General features: G+C 45.3%; 1 protein-coding gene across 1 annotated transcript in view; it reads right to left on the bottom strand.

Moving 5' to 3' along the window:
• The window catches only part of LOC139273346 (transcriptional activator GLI3-like), a 520,381-nt gene that overhangs the window by 64,926 nt on the left and 432,087 nt on the right, over positions 1-23,368 (bottom strand). The window lies entirely within an intron of this gene.

Raw genomic sequence — 23,368 nt, 5'->3', positions numbered from 1 at the left:
CCTAGTCATGCTCTCAAGAGTCGCAGTGGTTGAAGCCCCAGAAAAAATGACCCAATGAGGGAAAGAAAATAAAAGCTTTTGAAAAATGTTCTGGGTTTGATTCATTGCTCTACACTGAGTGAGCTAATTTTAGCTGATGTAGGAACATAATATTTAGCTTTAGTGGCGCTTGGCTAGGCTAGAATTGCATCATCTCTGCTGAAAAGTGGGTCTGTGGGGATGTCAAGTGAGGATATGGCTGCAATGTCCACTACAGTTGAACAGCTAGCCAACATTCACTGTCTACACTTACGTCTGAAGTACGATTATCCGAGTGAGGTATCAAAGTGCAACAGGCATGTAAAAGTGTGCTCCAGTTTCTTTCAGTGGGGTCAGAAGAGGAGGAGAGGAAAAGAGCACAAGAAAAACAAAACAAATGGCCTGGATTCAGGAATGATTTTGAGCATACAATAAACCTCTGCCTCTTTATACAGGCACTGTGTGGTGTTGATATACAATTATAGATAATATCATTTGGAAAAGACACATTCAGACTAAGAACCTGAAGTAACTCTGAATGTATTATTCAGAATCAAATATTGGTGTTGTGAAGTGCAATGTACAGTCCATTTAGAAATTAATATTACAGGATTGGACACTCACTAATTGATGGGTGGAAGGTTATTTGAAGCCATTTTATCATTATTATTTTCCTTTCCAAGTTGCTTTTAATGAATTTTTGAGGGATGTCAGTCTGGGGTATGGAACACAATTCAACACCCAGCATCAATCACTGCCACGTCAGATATAGCAGAGGTTAGACGCAGTATAAAACTCCTCTGCTCTGCCCTGGTCATGTGTGTCAACCACTGAAGAGCATTCTAATGTGATTTTTTTTCCCACACTAACTCTCTGAACGAGATTGACAATTTAGTACCAATTAGTTCATTAATCATGAGCACATTTCAGTTAGGATCCCACTCCTACTGTGGATTGTGTTGAGACTGCCAAAGTCATTTTGCATGAGATTCTTGCAGATAGAAGGGATTTAATCCCATCGGTCTAACCTGTAGCTAGCAATAGTATGCTGATCCACTCAGTCCTCACTTACATCAGTCTTTAGTTCTTCCAAACTCTATTCATTATGTGGATCCATTACCAAGTGTAATACAAACAGGACACCGATCACAATAGTTTTAAATCAAGCAAAGCTATAAGGATAAACAGATTTTAAAAAAGATATGAAATAATGAAAAACGTAAAAGATTTTCCTTCAATTTTCTGGTGCTAAATTGATGCTGAACTCTGCCTAATTGGTTTTTACCCAACTGGTGCAGAACAACACGTTTTATATTGGGTGACACTTCATGTTGGAGGACTAGTGCATACTGCCCTGAGTTGAAAAGGGCAGGAAGGTCAAATACACATTCCACTCGGTTCCTGAACCACTGGGCAGAGAGACACCAGATAAAGGCCGCAGCCTCTCTGATGTGCATCTGTAAAGCATGCAATCCCATGTTCTGCCACCAGGGAGCTCATCCCTTGGGAGCACTGTCTATAAGCCGGCCCCTCAGGCCTGTTCCACACTCTGGAGTGTCTTATTAAAGACTGAGGTCACTGTTACTTTAACCTCCCTGTCTGCAGCCTCATCTGTGTTAGGAACACAACAACTGGCGCCGAGTACACAAATCCAACGCAAAGATGCAGCAAACTGTGGGCATCCTGGAAAAGTTCGCGGAGGGTGAGAACTGGGAAGCCTATGTCGAACGGCTAGACCAGTACTTTGCAGCCAACGAGCTGGACAGAGAAGGAAGCGCTGCAAAAAGGAGAATGGTCTTCCTCACAGTCTGCGGGGCACCGACCTACAGCCTCATGAAGAATCTTCTGGCTCTGGTGAAACCCACAGATAAGTCGTATGAGGAGCTGTGTACACTGGTTCGGGAGCATCTTAACCCGAGGGAGAGCGTGCTGATGGCGAGGTATGGGTTCTACACATGCCAGCGATCTGAAGGTCAGGAAGTGGTGAGCTATGTCGCCGAGCTAAGGCGACTTGCGGGACAATGTGAGTTTGATGGCTACCTGGAGCAAATGCTCAGATACTTTTTTGTACTGGTCATTGGCCATGAGACTATCCTACGAAAACCTTTGACTGTAGAGACACCGACCCTCAGTAAGGCCATTGCGATAGCACAGGCGTTTATGTCCACCAGTGATAACACCAAACAAATCTCTCAGCACATAAGTGCTAGCAATGTTCATAAATTAACTTGAACTGTGTTTGCGAGCAGAAATGTACAGGGCAGAACACACGAGTCTGCAACTGCCAGCAGGCCTTAGGTGACCCAGGTGACTCAGAGTCCCCAACAAATGATGAATGCAAGGCAATTCACACCTTGTTGGCGTTGTGGAGGCACTCATTCAGCCTATTCATGCCACTTCAAAGGGTATGTTTGCAAGATCTGTGGAACAATGGGGCACCTCCTACGAGCTTGCAAATGAGCTGCAAGCTCTGCAAAACCTGCTAACCACCACGTGGCAGAGGAAGATCGGTCCATGGTGGATCAAAGCAATTTTGAGCCTCAGAGAGAGGAGGCAGATGCTGAAGTACACGGGGTGCACACATTTTCAATGAAATGTTCACCTATAATGCTAAACGTAAAATTGAATGGCTTTCCCGTAGCCATGGAACTGGACACTGGCGCTAGCCAGTCCATCATGAGTAAAAAGATGTTTGAGAGACTGTGATGCAACAAGACATTCAGACCAGCCCTGAGCCCCATCCACATGAAACTGAGAACGTACACCAAAGAGCTTATCACTGTCCTGGGCAGCGTCATGGTCAAGGTCACCTACGAGGGCACAGTGCACGAACTGCCACTCTGGATTGTACCGGGCGATGGCCCCACACTGCTTGGAAGGAGCTGGCTGGGCAAAATCCGCTGGAACTGGGATGACATCCGAGCGCTATCACATGTCGATGAGGCCTCATGTACCCAGGTTCTTAACAAATTTCCTTCCCTTTTTGAGCCAGGCATTGGAAACTTTTCCGGGGCGAAGGTGCAGATCCACTTGGTCCCAGAGGCATGACCCATTCACCACAAGGCGCGAGCAGTACCTCACATGATGAGGGAGAGAGTGGAAATCGAGCTGGACAGGCTGCAACGCGAGGGCATCATCTCCCCAGTGGAATTGAGCGAGTGGGCCAGCCCGATTGTTCCAGTACTCAAAAATGATGGCACGGTCAGGATTTGCATGATTATAAAGTAACTATTAATCGTTTCTCGCTACAGGACCGCTACCTAAGCCAGACGACCTATTTTGCGACGCTGGCAGGAGGCAAAACGTTCATCAAGCTCGACCTGACTTCGGCCTACATGACGCAGGAGCTGCAGGAGTCTTCGAAGGGCCTCACCTGCATCAACACACACAAGGGACTGTTCATCTACAACAGATACCCGTTTGGAATTCGGTCAGCTGCAGTGATCTTACAGAAAAACATGGAGAGCCTACTAAAATCGGTACCACACACGGTGGTCTTTCAGGACGACATATTGGTCACGGGTCGGGACACCGCCGAGCACATGTAAAACCTGGAGGAGGTCCTCCAGCAACTGGATCGCGTAGGGCTGCGGCTGAAGAGGTCGAAATGCGTCTTCATGGCAACAGAAGTGAAGTTTTTGGGGAGAAAGATCGTGGCGGACGGCATTCGGCCCACAGACGCCAAGACAGAGGCTATTAGGAACACGCCCAGGCCACAGAACGTCATGGAGCTGCGGTCGTTCCTGGGACTCCTCAACTATTTTGGTAACTTCCTACTGGGGTTAAGCACCCTTTTAGAGCCCCTACATGTGTTATTGCGCAAAGGTGAGAACTGGGTATGGGGGAAAAAACCAAGTAATTGCTTTTGAGAAAGCCAGAAACATTTTATGCTCCAGCAAGCTGCTTGTATTGTATAACCCGTGTTAGCATGTGACGCGTCGTCGTACGGAGTCGGGTGTGTATTACAACAAGCTAACGTTGCGGGGAAGTTGCAACCTGTTGCCTATGCTTCCAGGAGCTTGTCTAAGGCCGAGCGGGCCTACAGCATGATTGAGAAAGAGGCATTAGCGCGTGTGTTCAGGGTAAAGAAAATGCATCAGTACGTGTTTGACCTCAAATTTGAGCTGGAAACCGATCATAAACCCCTCACATCCCTGTTCGCTGAAAACAAGGGGATAAATACTAATGCCTCAGCCCGCATACAAAGGTGGGCACTCGCGCTATCAGCGTATAACTATACCATCCGCCACAGGCCAGGCACCAAGAACTGTGCGGATGCTCTCAGTCGGCTACCATTGCCCACCATGGGGGTAGAAATGGCGCAGCCTGCAAACTTGTTGATGGTGGCGCAGCCCGCAGACTTGTTGATGGTCATGGAAGCATTTGAAAATGATAAATCACCTGTCACGGCCCGCCAGATTAGGACTTGGACCAGCCAAGATCCTCTGCTGTCCCGAGTAAAAAACTGTGTAGTGCATAGGAGCTGGGCCAGCATCCCCGTTGAAATGCAAGAGCCAATCAAGCCGTTCCAGCGGCGAAAGGATGAGCTGTCCATTCAGGCAGACTGTCTGTTGTGGGGTAACCGCGTAGTGCTACCAAAAAAGGGCAGGGAGACGTTCATCTCGGATCTCCACAGCACACACCCGGGTACGCTAATGATGAAAGCGATAGCCAGATCCCACGTGTGGTGGCCCGGTATCGACTCTGACTTAGAGTCCTGTGTACGGCAATGCAGCGTATGTGCTCAGTTGAGCAACGCGCCCAGAGAGGCACCACTAAGTTTGTGGTCCTGGCCCTCCAGTCCATGGTCGACGATCCATGTCGACTATGTAGGCCCATTTCTCGGTAAAATGTTCCTGGTGGTGGTGGATGCTTTTTCAAAATGGATTGAATGTGAAATAATGTTGGGAAGCACCGCCACCGCCACCATTGAAAGCCTGAGGGCCATGTTTGCCACCCACAGCCTATCTGACATACTGGTCAGTGACAATGGGCCATGTTTCACCAGTGCTGACTTTAAAGAATTCATGACCCGCAATGGGATCAAACATGTCACCTCAGCCCTGTTTAAACCAGCCTCCAATGGGCAGGCAGAGCGGGCAGTACAAACCATCAAACAGAGCCTTAAACAAGTCACAGAAGGCTCACTCCAAACCCGCCTGTCCCGAGTACTGCTCAGCTACCGCACGAGACCCCACTCGCTCACAAGAATGTCCCCAGCTGAGCTACTCATGAAAAGGACACTTAAAACCAGACTTTCACTGGTTCACTCCAACCTGCATGATCAGGTAGAGAGCAGGCGGCAGCAACAAAATGTAAACGATGGTCGCGTTACTGTGTCACGGGAAATTGATCTGAATGACCCTGTGTATGTGCTAAACTATGGACATGGTCCCAAGTGGATCGCGGACACGGTGATAGCTAAAGAAGGGAATAGGGTGTTTGTAGTCAAACTAGACAGTGGACAAATTTGCAGAAAGCACCTGGACCAAACAAGGCTGCTATTCACAGACTGCCCTGAACAACCCACAGCAGACACCACCTTTTTTGAGCCCACAACACACACCCAAAGGATCAATGACACCACGCCGGACAAGGAAATCGAACCCATCACGCCCAACAGCCCAACAAGGCCAGGCTCACCTAGCAGCCCTGCAGGGCCAACAACACGCCAGCCCAGCGAGGGCACAGCCAACACACCAGAACAGACATTTGTACCGAGGCAGTCCACCAGGGAAAGAAAGGCTCCCGACCGCCTCACCTTGTAAATAGTTTTCACTTTGACTTTGGGGGGGCGGGGAAGTGATGTTGTGTATCTGTAAAGCATGCACTCCCATGTTCCGCCACCAGGGAACTCATCCCCTGAAGTCCCAAGGGATCCCAGCATCCCTTGGGAGCACTGTATATAAGCCGGCCCCTAAGGCCTGTTCCTCATTCTGGAGTGTCTTATTAAAGACTGAGGTCACTGTTACTTTAACCTCCCTGTGTGCAGCCTCATCTGTGTTAGGAACACAATACTCTCCTTATTGGGAAGGCGGTGGGGTGGGGGAGGGGAGGTAAGAAATATGGGCTCTGCTTGGGTAACCTCAAAAGAAGGTAAGAAACCAGGTAAAAACCATTCTGCTCATTCATTCTAATGTACCATGCACAACTACACTGTCAGGGCCCCACCTAATCTGTTATAAATATTAAATTATTAAAATAACTACCCAACGGCCTCACATGAATTAGTTCTTTCCCTGAATGATTGCCAATCAGACACAAATATTTCTCCTTTTCCACTCTTATATATGTAAACACATTCATTGTATACACACAATTCTTGTTTCCCTGTACCAATCTGTACCAAAAACATCTTACTTCACATTTCCCCATATTAAACTGCATTTGCTATTCTTTGGTCCATCTAGGTAATTTGTCATTTTGATTACTTTCTACATTGGACAGTTGATGGCACAACTTGGTGTTGTCATCAAGCTTTAGAAAGTCAGAACCACCTCCACTGCATTTATGTGTTTGCAAAAGAAGCCCCAATATAGGGCACCCATGGTACTCCGCTAGTCACTGTCTCTCAGATGGAGTCTTCTCCATTTATCATCACCTTATGCTTTCTATTGCTTAACCTATTTTCTGTCTAGCTTTTTTAGCAGTAACACCACATCTATATATATTGCTTATTTGCCGATCAAACCGATTTGTGGCAGACGTCCAGAAGCAGGCTGCCTGTTTTATAATCCAAGCGGGCTTAAAATAAGGGATAAATTATCAATAATCATTTTAAAGACACACAAACATTGCTTGTAATATAATTAAATGGACATAGTTTAATTACATCACACCATATAAAATTTGGGAATGTTTTTGTCCTGGATTACAAAATAATTGTACAAAGAGATTCTTAGATAATTAAAAGTACAGAAAATCTTTAAAAATTATTAAAAAGGGATACAAAGTCACTTCTACAGTTACGATGGAAACAAACTTTAATTCCATAACACCACAAAACTATCAAGCAACACACATACGAAAGCACAAACTCATACACACACACAAAAACACATAAACACAAACTTCAAAACCTGAATAAGAGAAGCCTCATTGTAAAGTAAAAGCAGTGAAGTTAAAAGGTTAATCTGTCTCTACAGTATTTGTGCTGTATTCATTACGAGAGTAGAATTACCCTTCAGGCGTGCAAACTAAGTAATCACTCCATCTTAAAGGCATGAAACTTTAGCAGAAAAGGTTCTTCAAAAACATTCTGAATAGGTAGAGCACACTGCAGCTTGCCTGAAAGAAACTGTGAATTGTGTCTCTACGTGATACAATTACACCTTCCTTGGTAGAGTTAGAAAGGCTTGCATGCAGTTGTAACGTACACGAGTGGCACATCAGTGCATTTGTCCATATCTTTTGAGAGAGCAATACCTACACAGATGGAATCAGGGTGACACATTTCTGTCTAGCACTGGGAGGACAAAGTGACTAGAACAGGTGACATGAAATATTGTGGAAGGTTTTGATGCATGAGGATGACTTGGGAAGAACGATGTCCACTATTGTTTGTGATTATGGATCATACACTGCCCTACTAACAAGTTTTATTTAATCAATAATTTTCATACTGAATAGACAGCCCATTCCCAGAAAATCGACAAGCAGGCACTGATAGCAATGCACTGGTTATTAATCTTTACCCTGCCAGTTTATCTGCCAACTACTATAAAAGCACAAGATAGATTTAGCAGTTTAAAACACCCAAGTATCCCAGAAGATGCACAGGGTCTACTCCAGCAGCTAGACTGAGTTTGTATATTATAATCACAAAGAGACTTCATATTAAGCAATTTCACAAATCAGTCGGACCTGGATTACTACTTACCCCTCAATGTTATCAATTAAAGGCTAATAAATCAGACTTTTTCTTTCAGATGTCAATCGCTAAAGTGCTTTGCTTGGAAACTCGGAATCTGTGATTCACCAAAGGCTTTTTCATCACAAACTATGATACTAAGGAAAGATAAGCAGAATAATCCTTGCTGATCAAAAAAAAAATCTGCATTATACCAATTAAAGTCCCTGCCAGGAGCAAAATGGAACAGCATTCAGACTCCACTGCAGTTTATCTCGCCTGAACACAAGGAGGGAGAATGGGTGAGAACGTTCTTTCATTTTCAACTGACAACTTTTATCTTATTCCACTGGATATAGGATCTCAGTAGTCTGTGGGACACGGTACTTGTATGTGTAGATGCATTGTTTTTGTAAATATTCTTTTAAGAGAGCAATGTCACCATCTAGGCTAAAATGTACGCCTATAATCAAACAGAAAACAAAACTGACTGACCCACAAGTGATCACTGCCTCTTATAAGACATTAAAATTAAATTTACTGTTCATTCAAATGGGATTTTTAATCTGTCATCTCAGTCAGACGTGACAACAAACTAAATGCCTCCACTGAAACTACAAGTGAATAAATATGAACCGTGCTTAAAATTATCATAAAAAATATTACTCATACAGAACAGGAAGCTCACTGCTTCTATCCTCAGCCTGTCTCATGAGTTGATCTCTGTTCAAGCAGCAGTGAGCACACTATAATTGGCCTCAGTGCAGAACAGAACATCAACCTGAGCTTCCACTGCTGATTGATTTCCAGCCACTCCAGATAGAACTGTTTGTGTCAAGAAAGGCTAGGTTATCCCCCATGGTCGACAAGCCTGCCGATGCTCAATGTCCAGGCATGCACATGAATAATTCCCAACTGCCCAAGGTACTGGAGGGCGACTTGCACCTTTGAAACTGTTGCCAGCAAGGAGTCAGTTGCAACAGTGACTATACTTCAAATGCGCTGTGGGACGTCCTGAGGTTGTGAAAGCCACTATAGAAAACCAAATACTTCTTCTTCTTCTACACCTGGCAAAGAGTCAGTCCCTGGGGACCTATTTCCGTCAAGGAGTCAGTCCCTGTGGAACTGTTCCTGGCAAGGAGGCAGTCCGTAGGGAACTATTCCCGGCAAGGAGTCAGTCCCTGTGGAACTGTTCCCGGCAAGGTGTCAGTGCCTATGGAACTGTTCCCAGCAAGGATCAATGTCTATGGAATTGTTCCCAGCAAGGAACCAGTGCCTATGGAACTGTTCCCGACAAGGATCAGTGTCTGTGGAACTGTTCCCGGCAAGGAGTCAGAGCCTATGGAACTGTTCCCGACAAGGTGTCAGTGCCTATGGAACTATTCTCAGCAAGGATCAGTGTCTGTGGAATTGTTCCTGGCAAGGAATCAGTGCTTTCAGGGGAGATGCAGAAGGTTAGAAACTGGTTTAAAAAGGTGCCACGTTTCTCTCATCTTAACTAAATAGGAAAAGCTTTATAACTGTAAAAGAGATTTCAAGTTCTACACGTCTCACTGTACAAGCAGTGTTGTGTAATGAGACTAAACTAGCAATAAATATAAAAACAGACAGTAAGAGCTTCTACAGGTTTACAAAAAAGAGAGTAGCTAAAGTAAACATTGGTCCCTTAGAGGATGAGACTCGGGAATTAATAATGGGAAACAGGGAAATGACAGAGATTTTGAACAAATATTTTGCATCGGTCTTCATGGCAGAAGACACTAAAAGCATTCCAATAATAATAATCAAGGGGCTATAGGAAGGGGGAACTTAAAACAATCACTATCACTAGAGAAAAAGTACTAGGCAAACTAATGGGACTAAAGGTGGACAAGTCCCCTGGAGCTGATCGCCTTCATCCTCAGGTCTTAAAACAAGTGGCTGCAGAGATAGTTGATGCATTGGTTGTAATCTACCAAAATTTCCTTCATTCTGGAGAAGTCCCAGCAGATTGGAAATCCGCAAATGTAACGCCCCTATTCAAGAACGGAGGGAGACAGAAAGCAGGAAACTATAGACCAGTTAGCTTAACATTTGGTATTGGGAAAATGTTGGCATCCATTATTAAGGAAGTAGTAGCAGGACATTTAGAAAATCATAATACAATTAAGCTGCGTCAGCATGGTTTTATGAAAGGGAAATCACGTTTGACAAATTTGCTAGAGTTCTTTGAGGATGTTATGAGCAGGGTGGATAAAGGGGAACCAGTAGATGTAGTATATTTGGATTTCCAGAAGGCATTCAATAAGGTGCCACATAAAAGGTTACTGCACAAGATAAGAGTTCACTGGGTTGGAAGTAATATATTAGCATGGATAGAGGATTGGCTAACTAACAGAAAACAGAAAGTCTGGATAAATGGGTCACTTTCAGGTTGACAACCTGTAACTAGCAGGGTTCCACAGGGATCAGTGCTGGGGCCTCAACTGTTTACAATCTATATTAATGACTTGGATGAAGGGAAAGAGTGTTATGTAGCTAAATTTGCTGATGATATAAAGATAGGTGGTAAAGCAAGTTGTGACGAGGACACACAGAATCTGCAAAGGGATATAGCTAGGTTAAGTGAGTGGGGGAAAAAATTGGCAGATGGAGTATAATGTGGGAAAATGTGAGGTTATCCGCTTTGGTAGGAAGAATAAAAAAGCAAATTATTATTTAAATGGGGAGAGACAACAAAATGCTGCAGTACAGAGGGATCTGGGGGTCCTTATACATGAAACATAAAAAGTTAGCATGCAGGTACAGCAAGTAATTAGAAAGGTAAATGGAATGTTGGCCTTTATTGCAAGGGGGGATGGAGTATATAAGTAGGGAAGTCTTGCTACAACTGTACAGGGTGTTGGTGAGGCCACACCTGGAGTACTGCATACAGTTTTGGTCTCCTTATTTAAGGAGGGATATGCTTGTATTGGAGGCAGTTCAGACCAGGTTCACTCGGTTGATTCCTGAGATGAAGGGGTTGTCTTAGGAAGAAAGGTTGAGCAGGTTGGGCCTATACTCACTGGAGTTTAGAAGAATGAGAGGTAATCTTATTGAAACATTCTGAGGGGGCTGGACAGGGTAGATGCAGAGAAGATGTTTCCCCTCGTGGGGGAATCTAGAACTAGGGGGCATAGTTTCAGAATAAGGGGTCGCACATTTAAAACGGAGATGAGGAGAAATTTCTTCTCTCATAAGGTCGTGAATCTTTGGAGTTTTCTACCCCAGAGAGCTGTTGAGGCTGGGTCATTGAATATATGTAAGGTAGAGATAGACAGATTTTTGAATGATAGGGCAGTCAAGGGTTATGGGGAGCGGGCAGGAAAGTGGAGTTGAGGCCAAGATCAGATCAGCCATGATATTATTAAATGGTGGAGCATGCTCAAGGGGCCAAATGGCCTACTCCTGCTCCTATTTCTTATGTTCTTATGCTACAATGAACTCAATTCTTCTTGGCTATATGGCCCATCTATCCAGCATGTGAGTACAGCTAGGGTTCAGTATTACTGAGAAGTTGTTCAGCCGAGTTGCTTTCCATCACCCTGACTCATTCACTGTCAGATAATTAGAAATCCCCTTCCCCGTCAGATAATTAGAAATCCCCTTCCCCAATGGAAATGTCAGTCATTACCCAGTAACCTACTAATGCTGGCACTTCCTGAAAATGTGTGGGCTTGAGCAATTGGAAGTCACAGTGAAGTAAACTGGCCAGATTTACTACAGCTAGGGGGCATTGAGATCTGACAAAGAATGGGTCCTCCCAGCCTTAAGTAATCTGGCAGGTTACTTCAGCGTTGCCACCAGCTGCACACAACACACACATTGGGAGCTGGCAGCACTAACTAGTTACTAATCGCAATATCAGAATGACACAGGGGCTTAGTGGGTTTGATTATGAGGACAGGTTGCATAAATCTGGCTTTATTCCCTTGAGTGTAGAAGATTGAAGAGTGAGTTGTTTAAAAAGTTAAAAGGATTCAATACGGTAAATACAGAGAAACTATTGCCTCTGGTAGGAGAATCAAGCACGAGGGAACATAATTCTAAAATTAGAGCCAGGCCATTTAGGAGAGAAATCAGGAAACACAAAGGGTTGTGAAAATCTGGAATTCTCCTCAAAAGCAGTAGATGCTGAAATTGATCGATTTTTGTTAGATAAGGATATCAAGGAATATGGAGCTAAGGCGAATAAATGGAGTTGAGGTACAGATCAGCCATGATCTAATTGAATGGTGGAGCAGGCTGGAAGGACTGAATGGCCTACTCCTGTTCCTATGTTCCTAATATCGAGAGAACATCCTGGTTCAAAGAGTTCAGGCAAACATGTACTCGTTAAAGAAAGAGAAGGAACCTCTTATGTGACAATGAAGTAAGCAATGGAGTAAAGTAGTTCCTCTTTTGTAATGTTCACAGTATTGCCAACTCTTGGGATTCCAGTGCGAGAGACATGAGTTCAGATTGAAATCAAGCTTCACTCACGATCTTGCGATGGAATGCCTAAATCTCACGTCTTTTTTGGGGGAAAAAATAAGGCAATTTGCACATGCGCAGAAAAATACGTGAGTTAAGCATGCGTGGACTGCTTATATTTTTCGTCTATGCACAAATCGCATTTTATCATGAGATTTAGGTATTTCTCAAGGGTGTTTGACTCTAATTGTTAGCAGCAGTGTTGGAGTACAACATGGCCAGGCTGTTACATAGAAACACTGGTACTTCACCACATATGATGCATTGTCTTGTCCTGCTCCTCAGTGAGACTGAAGCAGTAGCCTGTACAGTGCATCAACTTCACTGAGTAAGTCCACGAACCGGTAACTTCCAGCCACAGACGGGAGAAGCTTCGAGAAAAAAAGCTAATTTAGAAAGGCTCAAGAGCATTCACTTCAAATGGAGGTATAATTATTATCATTATTTTAATTTTGTCTGGGGAAGAGCAGGGGGTTGGGGGAAGCTTCAAGAGTGAGTGCCTGACAAAGATTTAACTCGGAGCAACAGCGTCTCCCTGGGAACCGCACTCGGTCTCAGCTCCGAGTGGCCATCAGGACATTACCACACATCCCCGGACATGGCACCTGTGCGGCCACGCTGGGTCGAAGTGGGTAAGTAGAACTACAATAACCAGCAGGCTGCTGTTCTGTGGTGAGGGATGAGGTTGACAGACAAGGTAAACTTTGAAGAGGTGGAGCTGTGAAGCAATTCCAACTCACCTTTTTCCTGAACATCACGACTCTTGTCTCCATGGGAGGGTATTTTTGATTTTATTCCCCAAACTTACCTTTGGTTGGCAGCTGCAGGGTTTGCTTTGCATGGTGGTTGAGCAACAGGTGAAGGGTGGTGATAATAGATAGGATTTTTTAAAAGTTTTTGTAAAGTTTTTTCAGATTCAGTAATATAGTTTTTGTAGAGAGCTGTGACATGTTAGAGATTAAATAAACCAAAAAATAGCCACTCATAATTTCTTATCAAATCTCATGATTTTTAAGAGTTTGTCTCATGATTTATGAGACAGTGAGTGGGTTGGCATTATTGTGATTATGAAGTGCAAGAATTGATAGTGGGCTGATGCAAGAACTAATTTTATTTAACAATAACTCGAGAAAAACATCCCAAAGCTCTTCGCTGCAAGCAAACCAAAAATAATAGACTCCAAGCATAAGATGGAGTTATTAGGAGGGGTGAGCAAAAGCTTGGTCAAAATGAATTAGTTTTAAGGAGGATCTTAAAGGAGGGGAAGAAAATGGGGAGACAGAGGCTTTTAGGGAGGAAATTCCAGAGCATGGGAGCCCAGGTGACTGAAGGCAAAGCCACCAATGATGGGATGAAGGATGAGGATGCAAGAATGAATTTAAATGAATACTGCAAGAGCAATTAGGATGAGCCTGAGAAAGTGTGTGTATGTAGCAGGGGGTGAGGTGGAGCTTAGTGACCCTGGTAAAAAGTGGACATGTGGGACTGTTGGACAGCAACAGGTTCAGGCTTGAGATGCCCTGCACAGTTGAATAGTCTGACAACACTTACTGCCTAGGCGCACACATGTATAATGACCACTTAGGTAGCAGAGAGCTACTGGTACCCCTGGCTACTGGCATCAATTAACGCAGACAAGAGAACAAGAGAGAAATCTGTCAAACTCCACCCCATCCCCCCAACCCCCATGATCCTATTAAATGTTTTCAATATAATTAAACAGTGGCGCTAGTCGGGAACATGAACACTCTATCCCTTAATAAAGTTTTCACTTTTTATTTCACTTTTCATGGGGTATACTTTGACAACCTTGATGACTGAAATAAGCATACTAACTACACTAGCCGATATCATCATTCAAATTACAACCAAATAAGTCAATTATGACTGACAGCAATTAATAAAGCACAGTAAAGGGAAAATAAAGAACCAGGACAGTTAATATGGAAATAAAATGATAGACTTCGTGGGACCAGAAGAATTATAATATCAGGCAGTATGGCAATCAACTAGAAAAAAATACATTGAAACAACACAGGGCTTTGCACAAGGGATCAGATTTAGTGGAAAAGGGGATACATGCAGAACTGAAAGGAAGAGGTTGAGCAAAAAAAAATCATCTGTGTGTTATAAAAAGGGGCAATTTTGATAATATGCATTCTTTTTTTATTGGAGACCAGAATAATAATCTTCAGCATGGTCTCCCAAAACTGATTTCTGAAGGAGCTTTAACAAGACAAGCCAGTTCTGTCATTACAAGCCACTCTGTACAGCATTGCAACAGAGCCATAACAGCATGGTGATGGCGAGTAATGGAAATATATGGAGGAACAGTGAAATTAGACTTGATCAAATCTGCTCAATTGGGTTATGCATTATGATCCAGACAATTGTTACAAATTGTGATTACTAAAAATTACAGGAAAAATGAAACACAGTTACATATTCTATCTAAGCTGCATACCACTTGTAAATCATATTTAAATCATATTCAAAATAGTCTTTGTTTTCAACCTCCGCCAACCCCCCACCCCCCATAGATTATGTATTAACTTGAACAAATATCTGGTCGGATGAGCTTATTCCACAGACAGAGTCAGTATTAATGCCACAGAGCAAAGAGAAAACCCTCCAGCTGCCCATATGGATTTTTTCAACATAAATTAAAACATTGACATGACTTTTATTAAAACCTTGAAGCATTCAGCCCACCGTTTAATAATATAAATGCAACAAAAGTTTCCCACTCGCAGGCTTGATGTAAATGAGTCTGTTCTGGCATGCAATCATAGGAGGAATTCTCGTGCTTCCATCAATGTTTGTGATTTGACTAATGTGAAACACATGTAGCCTCTGCACCATGGTTCAACGACTTTGACATTCCAACAAAGTAGTTTAAAAGGTGCACCAATGAGGGCAAAAGTTGTCAGGATTGTTGAAAACCTTTAGCAAAGACCTTGAAATGCAGTCAGCAACCCCATTCCATTGAAGGATATCAATTATAGATAGTGATGACTTTAGCGAGCTGCTGGTACTGTCAGGCACTGGATGGACAGCCATGAAGATCCACAAATTTTTCTATTAACCGTAAAGAAGGGCTTTTTAAGCACCAACAGAAATTAGAACTTTGAAAGGCTGCACTTCTGTGTACGCTGCATTTATAAAAACAGCCAGCACGTAACTTAAACTGTGCACGCTCCACAGAGAGCTGACCCTCAGATATGCAGCTAACCTAAAACTTGTCCAATGCATTTTACCACATAAAGCAGCAAACACAACAGGGCAATGGTTCGGTCAGCTTTCTATAACAAAAAAAAAGCCTGGATAAAATATGTTTTGTAAGCTCAACAAATATATCTCTCTGATTAGAAAAGATAGTCCAATCGACACTTATGGTCCCAAGGCAATTGACTAGTTAAAACCATATGTGAGATAAAGCAGGGAATCCAGGCTGCTGCTGCTGTATATTTGTAGCACTGTGAAACAGTAACCTAACCCAGTGCTGCTCATGCAGTGTGCCGGCCAAGCCCACATAACAAACCAGTGACAAAGTAGAGAAATTTTTTGTTTTCCTTTCTTCTTCCCCCTCGCCCCTCTCAAAGGCACCAACTCATTCATGGGCTAATTTTGACAAGCGCTGGTCGTCCTCTGGTAGTTCGCCGAAAATGCCCATCATTCTCGTGTGAGCCTTGGTGGAGGGAAGTGGAGAGTGGTAGAGAGAGAGAAACACAGACAGAGGGAGAGCGATAGTGAGAGAGAGAAACACAGACAGAGAGAGCAACACTGAGAAAGAGAGTGATAGTGAGAGAGAGAGAAACAGAGAGACAGCGAGAGTGTGATAGAGAGACAATGAGAGAGCAATAAAGACAGAGAGTGAGAGAATCAGAAACAGAGGGAGAGAAAGAGATGCAGAGGGAGAGAGAGAAGAGATAGATACAAGAGAGACAGAGAGAGAGTGAGACACTGAAAGAGAGAGAGAGAGGGACAGAGAAAAAGACAGAGGGAGAGAGACAGAGGAGGAGACAGTGTGGGGGAGAGAGATCAGATAGTGGGCTATTCAACTGCAAGGGTTTCACAGTTGACCCAATGATATTCGCACCTCATACCGCACACACCCACAATTCTAAGAGAGATCACTGGATAGCAAACTCAGGGGCACTGAGATCAACTGCACCGTCTCAACCGTTGCCCTAATAGAGATCAGAGGAGGGGTCAAACTTGGTCTATATGGTTCAGCTGTCAAGACTGTGCAGTTCTTATTTCTGTCTTTATCTTGGCCACTGCATCAATAATTGCAATCTCACCCACATCACTACAAAGAGTAAAAAGGGCAACTGGAGCATGAATTACTCTGGACCATAAACATACATGAAGGTAGCAGCCAACTATAGAGTCAAATGGCAAGACCCATGGTGTGTGCCACTTGTCTACCCTCTTGTCCTCAGCTGTACAATCAAAAGGAATAACTGAATGAATGCTGAGGGCTTACCTGCAGAGCTGATGTAGAGTGAGAGAATTCTAGTGACTTACCTCAGGGCATTCCAGTACACAACAGCAATTTGTATTTATATAGCACATTTAATGTAGAAAAACATCACAAGACACTTCACAGAGGCATAATCAGAGAAAAATGGACTCTAAGTCAGAGAAGGAGATATTACAAGGGGCGACCAATAGTTTGGTGAAAGAGGTGCGTTTTAAAGAGGGCCTTACAGGAGGAGAGCAAGGTAGCGAGACAGGGGGGTATAGGGAAGGAATCCCAGAGTGTGGGGCCTAGGTGGCTGAAGGCACGGCCACCAATGTTGAGGTGAAGGAAGGAAGTGGGGCTGCACAAGAGGCCTGAGTCAGAGGAACAGAGTTCTGAGTGGGTCGAAGGGCTGCAGGGGGTTACAAAGACAGTGAGGGGCAAGGCCGGGAAGGGATTTGAACACGTAGATGAGAATTTTAAATTTGAGGAGATGGTGGACCAGGAGCCAATGTAGATCAAGAGCACAGGGGTGATGGGTAATCGGGACTTGGTGCGAGTTAGATTACGAGCAACAGAACTTAGAATATGGGCAGCAGAGCTTTGCATCAGCTGAAGCTTATAAAGTGTGGATGATGGAGGCCAGCCAGGAGAGCATTGGAATACTCAAGTCTGGAGGTGACAAAGGCATGAATGAGAGTATCAGCAGCAGATGGGCTGAGGCAGGGGCGGACACAGGTGATTTATGAAGGTGAAAGTAAGTGGTCTATGTGATGGAAATGATATGGATTCAAAGCTCAACTCGGGTCGATTAGGACGCCAAGATTACAAAAAGTCTGATAGTGGATGGTGGCGAGGGAGCGGAGTTTGTGGTGGGGGCCTAAGTTAATGGCTTTGGCCTTCTCAATGTTTACGTTGCAGCTTATCCAAGACCAGGGGCCCGAATTTGATGAAGGCCCCCGCCCACCCAAGTGCCGCCCAAAGGACCGCCGATGGTCGCCGAGGTACCTGACGGTTCTTTGGACGGGGTTTTCATCAACAAGGTCACTCGAAGGTCGGCGGGCGGCAAATGAGGGACTTATGCCAATCTTGGCGGCAGCTCCCAATCTCGGCGGCAAAGGTGCTTGCCGCCCTAATGCCGCTGAGGATGAAATTGGGCCCACGGAGGGTCGAAGACCTGCAAAGAAAAAGCATTAAAAAAAAACACCGCAACACCTTCAGGGGACTCCATACAGGTAAGTCCCTGTAAAGAAAAAAAAAAAAAAATGTTTACTCACCTTTTTTTTCAGCTCTTCATACCTACCATCGGAGACAGACTAGCCTCCTTGCAGTGGTCCAACCCCGTTCTGGTGCCGACTTCTGCCCGCACCAATCTGGCATCTCGGCGGGCGGGAGTCCAGTTACGCCACTCGGCCGTCCGCTGACGTCAGCGGGCGGTTCCCGGTGGCTCTCCCCTCCAGCCCACTCCAGACCAGATTGAAATTGGCACTGGGTGGAACCCGAGGAGGAATGTTGGCAGCAGTGGACACTGAGTGCATAAATTTCGGGCCCTAGATATTGAACAAGCAGTCTGACAATACAGAGGCAATGGAAGGGTCGAAACAGGTAGTGTAGAGGTAGAGCTGGGTGCTGCCAGCATCTATGTGGAATCTGACCTTTCTTCAATTCTTTGGATGATGTCGCCAAGGGATAGCGGGTAGATGAGGAAGTGGGGGAAAAAGATAGATTGCTGGGGGCTCCAGAGGTAATGATGAATGGGCAAGAAGAGAAGCTATTGCACGAGGTGCTCTGGTTACAATTGGATAGGCAAGAGTGGAGCAATCCCACTGAACTGGACAATGGAGGAGAGTCGTTGGATGCGGATGGAGTCGTCAACCATGTCAAAAGCTACACAGAGGTCAAGGAAAGAAAATGCACCATGGTCACTGTTATGTATGTAAGCACTCTAGTAATGACTCCACGAGGTAAGGTATTGTACTTGAACTGTTGTGACCTTAGTTCCCTGAGCTCCCTGAGTGAGGATGCAGTGAGGTGAGCTCCTTTTTATACTTGGTTACCTGCAGTGTGCAGGTGACCCTTAGTTCTCCACCAGCAGCACCCTCTGGTGGTACAGGTATGGTGTATACAGTGTGAAAATACATTCAGTGGTCTCATGTTACAGTACATACATTATGCATACACAACATCATTCCCCCCTAAGTCTTGTGCCACTGACTTTTGCACTGTGTGCTCTGGCCCTCGACTTGAGTGCCCAAAGCCCTTGTACTTTGACTGTGCTTGGGAATGGCTCTCTCCCTGTAGACCCCCAAGTCCTTCTTGCCACGACATTGGGAAATGGTCAGCAGTGGACAGTTGGAGGTTGTGGTGAGGGTTGGTGTGGGTTCTAGGTGTGATCCATGTGTGTCCATGGCTACATACATCCATTCCCCCCACCCCGCCCCCCCACCATACATAGACCATGTGGAGCTCGACATTTGTATTGGCGTACATGTTCAGAGGATGACTGATAGGATTAGTTATATCACTGTTTTGAGTTCAGCACTGGTGGAACAAGTACATATTACAGGTAAGGTACATACGTGGTATTACAGTCTTGCCCCTGGAGTGTGGGTGCAGGTGGATGAGGACGTTCATTACGGAGCAACCGGACTGTGCCCCCTTGCCAGTTGGTTGGCTCGGATTGCTCACCCGGCTGTGTCTCATGGCCTTTGCCGTTGCTTATTGCTAGGCAGAACCACCGGAATGTGTGGTCTCCCTGTCCTTTGAGGGCTGCACGATCTCCCTGCTGCCCTTCAGCGGTGGTGGGAATCTGGTCATCCCAGGTTCCGTCAGGAGGGCCGGAGGGTGCTGGCCTCCTGCTCTCGGTGCTGGCCCTGGTGGCCAGAGGGGTAGGGTCAATCTGGGGCAGGGTGCCAGTGGTGGTGCCTGTGCTGTCCATTGATCGCTGGCGCTGCAGTGGGTATGCTCCCACTGTGTGTGTGGCCACACTCCCTGGGGTATCACATTGGTCCCGGAGGCGCAGGCTACATGATCAGGTAGCCCGCTGGACCTGGGTGCTTCCCACAGGAGGTTGCCCTTAGCTTTGTCGGCGTGCATGTAGAACCCGGCATTAAATATCATTTTATCATTAACATTCATGATACATTGGCTCCGACCGCAATCAGCCGACTCGACATTGTTAGTTGTCTTTACAAATTCGCATTTGTCAATTACATCACTTTCTTGTGTACTATCAGCATCTCTGTGCAAGGTTACATTTAGATACCTGCATTTGTCAATTACATCTTTTTCATTAGTATCATCGGCATCGCTGTTCAACAGTACATTTAGATACTTGCATTTGTTGATTACATCTTTTACATTAATGTCACCGGCATCGCTGTTCAACGGTACATTTAGATACTTGCATTTGTTGATTACATCTTTTTCATTAATATCATCAGCATCGCTGTTCAACAGTACATTTAGATACTTGCATATATTAATTACATCCTTTTCATTAGTGTCACCGGCATCGCTGAACAAAGAGTGGAAATGTCCCTTTAATTGCCGGTCTCCTTTAAAAGGGCCTTGTAATCTTTACCCCAATCCCGTTCGCTGCTCGGCATCACGTGTTGCTCCCTCAACGCTGCCCCTCGGGGTCTGGTCACGGCCATCTTGATTTCAGATGCTTCACCTCGTGGGGCAGGCGCCATCTTCTTTCTCTCCATGAGGTAGGCTGCATTGACCCTTTACTCCCCAGGTTCTGCCACTGAAGCCGGGAATTTACCTTCTGCGCCTATCTTCTTCCTTTGGAGTCCTGAAGGTGAGATCTGGTCGTTTGGGTTGGATCATCTCGGGGCCGTTGAGTTGTACGGTCTGTGTCGTCGCCACGCAGTCGAGTTGAACAGTAGGATCTTCAGGTGTTGTGATGGATCCAAACTTGGGACCACGTAGGACGTCGATTGCCGGGGCCTGGAGGCTTTCCCAGCTCCATCAGAATTGGATTTGTTTCATCCATCTTCTTCCCAGGAGCGTTGGACCATCACCAGCAATGATCCACAAAGGTAGCTTGTACATCGCGCCGCCATGGGACACCTGGACATCCATGCTGCCAACGTCTGGGATGGTGTCGTTTGTGTCGGTGAGCAGCTTCATCTGGATTGGTAGCATTTTAGGTCGTTCGGCGGGATTGAGCCATAGTTTCTCGAAGATCGTCTGATTCATCAGCGATTGGCTCGCTCCTGTGTTTACCTCCATCGAGACTGGAACACCAATGATTTCTACTTCCATTATCAATGGGGAACTCTCGGTGGAGCAGGTAAACACTCCGTACACCTCTTCCAGGGGCTGAGCTGCCTCATAGACTCTTCGTCTTCATCAGCGCTGGAGCCCGGGTGATCGGCCAACTCTTCAGCGACTCGGTGAGTAAAATTTCTTCATCATATACGCTGGAGATGACCTTTAGTGTTACAGCCTTTGCAAGTATAGTCTCTGTATCGGCACTGGTGGGCTCTGTGATTTCCTCCACAGCGCCAGCATGGGGCTAGCAGGTTGGCCCCATGTGACGGGCTCAGAGTTGCGGGCCTCAGGGTAGCAGCTTTGCCTCTGAAAGGCGCCTTCGGTTCATGGTACTTGTCGGGTTAGAGTCCTGGGGGGGTGAGTCATCATCCCCTTGGAATCGCAGACTGAAATCATGAACATCTGGCTCACTTTAATTGCCTTCTGCAGGGTGACCGTAGTGTCCGCAGAGAGCAGCCTGTGGAGGAGGCCCTCGTGGCTGATTCCAATAACAAAGATGTCCCTCAGTGCTTCGGTGAGGTGGTCGCCAAAATCACACGGTGCAGCCAATCGTCTCGGGTCTGCACCGTGTGATTTCTTGGCCTTCGGACCGCCAGTGGGTGTAGAACCGGTGTGTGGCTGTGAGGATGCTCTCTTTAGGTTTGAGCTGTTCCTGTATTATTGTTACGAGCTCCGTGTACGTTTTGGTTGTCGTCTTCGCTGGGGCTAGCAGGTCCCTGACGAGGCCATGGACAGTGGGCCCACAACTGCTGAGCAGGATAGCTCTGCGCTTATCAGCCAGCGAGGTCGGTGTGTCTCCAGCCAGGTCGTTCGCGATGAAAAAGTGTTCGAGCCTTTCCACAAAGCCATCTCAATCTTCCCCATCAGCGAATTGTTGAAAGTTGCTTAGGTTAGCTATGTTGCGCGTGGAAATTCAAATCTCATCGCCAGTTGTTATGTATGTAATCACTCTAGTAATGACTCCATGAGGTAAGGTATTGCACTTGAACTGTTGTGACCTTAGTTCGTTTATTGTAGCTCCCTGAGTGAGGATGCAGTGAGGTGAGCTCCCTTTTATACTTGGTTACCTGCAGTGTGCAGGTGACCCTTAGGTCTCCACCAGCAGCACCCTCTGGTGGTACGACTATGGTGTATACAGTGTGGAGATACATTCAGTGGTCTCGTGTTACAGTACATACATTATGCATACACAACAGTCACAGTCACAGAGGAGGTCATTTGTGACTTTGATTAGGGCTGTTTCAGTGCTGTGGCAGGGGTGGAGAGATTTAAACATGGCATTATTAGAAAGATCAGCACGGGTTTAGGATGCAACTCATCATCAAGGGGCTTTGGAGAGGAAAGACAGGTTGAAGATGGGGCAGTAGTTTGAAAAGACAAAAGGTTGTTCTTTTGTGAAGTGGGGTGACAACTGCAATTTTGAAAGTGAGGGGAAAGAAACATTTATAAAGTCAGCTAGCTAAGGGGAAAGAAGGGAAGTTAGGTGGTCAGCAGTTTAGTGGGTATGGGGTCAAAGGACCAGGAGATGGTCAAATGGGCTTGAAGAGGGCATATGGGGGATAAGAAAGATATGGGCTCAGGGCTGGGTGCAGCGGGTAGCCTTGGGAGGAGCTTTGACTTGGTGGGCAAAAGGGAAGGGGGTAAGCAACAGAATGGAATGTCTCAATCTTAGTGATAGAGAAGTCCATGAGCTTCCTGTACTTGTTGTTGGGTGAGGACAGGCTCCAGCTTGGCTGTGAAGCTTTTGTAGTCTAAATCACCATCTATGCTCAACTTGGGAAAGGCACCGGATAAAATCCGGAGCCTGTGGAATTTTACCCCAACAGAAGTTGGCTCCGTCAGAGGCAGTGGGGAGGTTAGACTACTGGTAGAAAATATCAAATTTAAAAAACTACTAAACATGTATTTAATTAATTCATTAAATTCATGACTCGCATGCTTCAAAGAAGCAGGTTTCCTTAATTGAAAACAATAAGATAATAAGTCACTGGTTCAAAACCAATCTGTCAGCCATTCCTGTTTGTAGAAAATAATATACAAGTAAAGTTCATCACTCTCTGAACTTTCAATTTCTTTAATCACAACTGTAAAACAACCCACCACTGTCAGTCGTTAGAGGCAGAAAGTCCAGAGACACAACTCAACCCAACACTGTCAGTCAAAAAAAGTATAGGATCAGTTACACGCACACACACACACACACACACTCTCTCTCTCTGCTGGAATAATACAGAGACATTACATATACCAGTGTAGATCTGTAG

This window comes from Pristiophorus japonicus, chromosome 1 (genome assembly GCF_044704955.1).
Source record: "Pristiophorus japonicus isolate sPriJap1 chromosome 1, sPriJap1.hap1, whole genome shotgun sequence".
NCBI classification, from domain to species: domain Eukaryota; kingdom Metazoa; phylum Chordata; class Chondrichthyes; family Pristiophoridae; genus Pristiophorus; species Pristiophorus japonicus.
This window is presented reverse-complemented; position numbering and strand designations above follow the sequence as displayed.